Here is a 5,313-nt window from a genome sequence, read left to right as displayed (position 1 = left end):
CATGATCTTTGTTTTCTGAATGTTGAGTTTTAAGCCAACTTTTTCACTCTCCACTTTCACTTTCATCAAGAGGCTTTTTAGTTCCTTTATCTCAAATAGAAATTTCATCATCAACCTGAGTATATATACCATATCATATAACACACAGCATGTGAAATATCTAGAGGTAGGAGACGTCACTACTCCACGCTTCTAAACTCTTCCCTATCATTCTCCAGTCAAATAGGAGTTGGTAAATTGGTTGATTATAGTGATGGCTCTTCTCTAAGGACCATTCTTACTGTGGCTCAAAGCTAACACCTGTACACTGCCCACTCTCCGCTGTAAGCAAGTAAAGCAGGACCTAGTGCCAAGGCTTCTGCCCATATTTGTCAGTTCTTCCAAGCCATTGAAATTAAAATTATCCTTAGAATACTACTGGGAAGGGTAATTTAGGACAGAATCATCCCTCTTCATACATGCCTATTCTAGTTTTCACTTAGAGATTTCAGTACCATTTCTGATAAAATCACCGCATTGGAAGTTGCTTTATCAGAAATTATAATCAGCAACATTTAGGAAGGAGGCTATATGGCAGAGGTCGTGTGTTCTTACTGACTCTCATAAAACACAGACTTGGGAAAGGTCAACAATAGTGGTAGCACAAGGCTAAGAACATGTTTTGTTACAAAAGCAAATTTAATCTTTTCAGTTAATTTCTTGATATGAGGTTTGGGTTTGGTGATGTTTGAGGGGGAAGGAGGGTAGTGCTGGAGTCTCTACTTAAACCAAAACAAATGCTTCAACAATTCATCCCTTGACAGAGTACACTGTATTGCAGAATGTGAGATGTTATTCTTCTGTTAATGAGGAAGTACCTTGATTCGGAATATACTCTGCACTCCTATTTCCTAGGGAAGTTTGGATGAATTGCGGGGCAATATTCAGGAAGTTTGGGGAGCTGGTAAAATCTTATCATAGCTCCAAAATCTTTTTTCTACTCTCTAAGAAAATCTTACTTAAACAATAAAAAAACATAATGATATAAGGGGATTGACCCACTTCAAAGACAAAGATCCTCCAGAGAATTCAGAAGCTATGAGAATGATGAGGAGCAGAAGAAAGGAAGAATGTTTAATGTGAAAAGAGATTACGTGCACATGCGCGCATCACACACACACACACACTTTTATGATCCAGAGAGGAGCGCCATACAATCACATTTAATTATTTCTTAAAAAAGCTATTTCAATGATTATCTATCCAGCAATTAATTCTATCACTGAAAGTTCTGACTAAAATGCCAGAAGTAGCTCCACTGATCTCTAATAGGAAATCACTTAGAAAATTCCTTTCTTCTGGAACCAACTATTCTCAACCAACTATTTCTCTTTGACAGCCTAGCAAATTAGAGGGGTGACCTTGACGAGTTCCTGACAACAGCTGTGAGAGTCTGTCATAAAAGACTAGCTCTGAAGATATATTCCATATGTGATAGATTAAATGAGGTCAATGAAAAAGTTCTAGCTGATTTCAAGTGTGCAAATACGAGGGTCACATGTGACAGACAGGTAAAGGACGAATCAGTTCAGTTCAGTTCAGTTGTTTAGTCATGTCCGACTCTTTGTGACCCCGTGAATTGCAGCATGCCTCCCTGTCCACCAACTCCCGGAGTTCACTCTAACTCACGTCCATCGAGTCGGTGATGCCATCCAGCCATCTCATCCTCTGTCGTCCCCTTCTCCTCCTGCCCCCAATCCCTCCCACAGACAGGTAGAGGAGGAATACACCTACAAAATTGTTTTTCTTTATGTCTTCTGCCATTTAATAATTGCAGTTAAAGTCAGACTGTAAGAGATTAAGTATAAGGCATCACTATGAGAAATTTGGCATTAAGTGAAAAGAAACAGAGTGTTATGGGATTTTATTCATTTGTATGTTGTGTGTATGCATGCATGTGAGGACATGCATTTTGTTATTCATAACACAGGGAAAAATGTTTGTTGATGGAACGGAGTAAGAAGAGGCCATAAAAATGCTACACTGTGAACAGGTGAAATTAGGAATGAAGATGAAATTAACCATGGACATGGGTGGGAAGCTCATGCTAAAAAAGGAGGTAAAGAATAAGAGATATGGTTCCTTCAAAGACCCTTACTGACCTGTGAATTAAGTGATTATTCCTGTAATTTATTCCTTTCTGAGGTATTGTATTAATAAAGTTCCCAGCACACTGGATTATTTGCCCCAAGCTTCTCATTTCTCACTGTGTTTTGCAGTTAATATCACAGGGTTTTAAGCTGACTGTGGATGTGTTAGAAAGACTTGAAACCCTTGAATTTTCTGTTACACTGGCTGCAGCCCAATTTTTACTCTTATAATTACAGCGCATTCTTAAAAGAAAACTCACAGAGTTGGATTGGGTTTTAACAAGTAAACAATGCAAGCTAAATGACCGCATTCCCTTAAAACCACTCAGTAATTCGTCATTTTCTTGAAGAGACCTAAAATCAAGACGCTGCTATAGAAGCTTTCTTCCCTTCCATTGCAAATATGCTATGCTTTCCCTCTTGAACTTCATGTTTTAGAATCTCAGGTACAATTTGTGTTTCCCTGAACCCAAAAGTCCTCTTGTGTATGCCTTTTTCACTCAACCTTTTCTTTTCCTTCATCTCTACCTCTCTGTTCGAACTAAACCCATGTCCCCAGGCCTCCCTTAGTGCACACACACTTGATGGGTGTTAATTACCACTAATCATCTAAGTCTCAGGCTGGTTAGTACTTCCACAAAGACCCACATGAACTTTACTTCTATGACTTTGATTTCTGGTTTCTTGGAATTAATTATAACTTATCTAAACAATATATTTACTAACCTGTTATTTGCTAACCAGAGAGTATGCTCCTTGAGAACAATCCATTTCATCATTTTTTATAACAAAAATCTTAATTATGTCTGGCACATGAGTAGTCAATACATACTTTTCTTATGTATGAACTCTAAGCCTTTTTTTGTTTGTTTTGAAGTGGCAACCCAAGGGGAGAGGGACATATTTCTAAGTTCTTGTTTTTAGTAGTTTACATATAGAAGATTATATGCAGATAAGTGATAGATGTTATTTTTAGGTAAATGTTTAGAAGGTACAGAATGCAAATAAGAATTACCAGTGATTTAAGTACAATACAGTAAGTAAGGCAGTGAAAATTCACTCTTCTGGTAACTGGTAATTTCTCAAGATAATTTAAGCTAATTTGATAACACTGAACTCACTGATACAATACACAGCTAAATATTAATGTTTATAAATCTAGTATTTAATACAAAATACTTGCTTATTTAAGACATTTTTAAGTTAACTAAGACAAGTTAAGACCTTTATGTGAAATAATTAGAAAATTTGTCAACAGGAGTAGAAAGATACAGAATCCATGTGTATAAATGGAAAGTTAATACTAAGCCAAATTAGTAGCAAGACCAATGTTTATAGGAATATATTTGTTTCAAAGTGGTACCAAATAATGTATCTACTTTTAATTTATGTACTTAAATGCCTTCTACATTCTTTCAAAGAAAAATCGGGGGATTCTATGTCTCAATGCAAGAGAAATTACTGGTTCCCCCTACTTGGAAATGCCATCTAGGTGGCACATTTCCTAGGGGTAAGGCATATTTTTCAAAGATAACAACTGTGTATTCTCTAAAGCTACCCTTTGGTTACTTTGAACCCTTCAACTGCAATATAAGGTCATTTTATAGAAGAGCAAATATTAGTCATATATATATATGTATATATATTACCAGCTTTCTACTTACCAAATGAAAGCAGTGAACTGGTCCACTTTTTATCAAAAAAGAAAATCATAACTTTAAAAGTAATAATTCAAATTAAGCATCTTATGTTTAGTTATAGAGAAGCATATAGATACTATTTGTAATCACAATATTATGCTTTCATGTTAGCCTGAAGTAACAGCTGTCTACTGAAACCATTTTGAAAATTTATAAAATACGTAAATATGTTTTAAATTACATATGTTGTATTCGGACAAAATTAATGTTTTTATCATTCTAGAGACTGAGATATAAAACTGCCATATAATATACATATCATTTATAATTAAGCTACACCTTTCAAAACACACACAAACACAAAACCCACCATAAATTTTAGAACATAAAAGATGCACTGTTTTTATCAACATGTAATTTTTCCATTTAACATATATTTTGAACATTTTAATTCTGAAAGTAATCACAAGGATTGTAATACTTCCTTATTAATTGAAAAAAATGCATTCTACCCTGTTGATAATTAAGATTATTAAAAATATATCTAAATAAGAACTGTTCTAAGTTGAGGGAAAGTTTAGGAACATTCAGTCAATAAGCTATTGTTCAAATTAAATCACTTACATTTATTTAGGAATAAACAAATTTGAATTAGAGGTAAATTATTTCAGGCTAACTATAACAAAGTAAGATTTCCTTTGTATTTATTTTTCTTCATTTCTGTCAGAGTTGAATGTTTCTTCCAATTTATTTCTGTAATGTTTATTCATATATCAATTGATTCTAATTCGAGTAAGTTACATTCAACTGAAGTTCATTCAATGTTGATATTCCATTCAACAATCATTTTAAAATTAACTTTTCATTTTAAAAAATTTCAAAAGCAGGTTAAAACAGGTAAGACAGTATAATAAACTTTCACTTACCCATCACACATTTTATCACACAATTATTAACTCATGACCAAGACCATGTCAAATCAATCCCTACCTATTACTCCTTGTTCATTATATTATTAAATTCCAGACATAATATCATTTATATGAATTCCAATAAATATCTGAAAAGACGGACTCTTACTTTTCTAAAATAAAATCACAGGACCGTTGCCATACCCAAAATAAGAATACTGATATTCCTTCACTGTCACCAAATATCCAAAAGTTTTTCTTGAATGTCTCAGCTTGTATGTCTGCTAAAAACAAAACAGGCCCCAAATGAAGTTCCTGTGTTAAGCGCCACATCACAAACACTGAAAGTTTATTAGTTTCAGCTTTAGCAATAAGGAATCTTAAACCAGTTAAGTAGGAATCACCCTGATCAGCATTAATTAAATAATCTGCCTAATTCACGCAGTTCCCTCAAGGAAAGTTAACTTCCAATAACCAACTGCTATTTTTGCCTAATATAACTTTCTTGCTCCCTTTCCCTTCTGCCAAGCCTTTCATTTTGTACAGGTCCTCAGAACAGTTTACTTTCTGCCAGACTGGATACTGTCCAACTGGAATCCATTTTTGTACAAATAAACACTTACAACTTTTTTA

Source organism: Bison bison, unplaced genomic scaffold, assembly GCF_000754665.1.
Source record: "Bison bison bison isolate TAMUID 2011002044 unplaced genomic scaffold, Bison_UMD1.0 scf7180017864260, whole genome shotgun sequence".
Taxonomy (NCBI): Eukaryota; Metazoa; Chordata; class Mammalia; order Artiodactyla; family Bovidae; genus Bison; species Bison bison.
Note: the sequence above shows the minus strand (reverse complement) of the source record.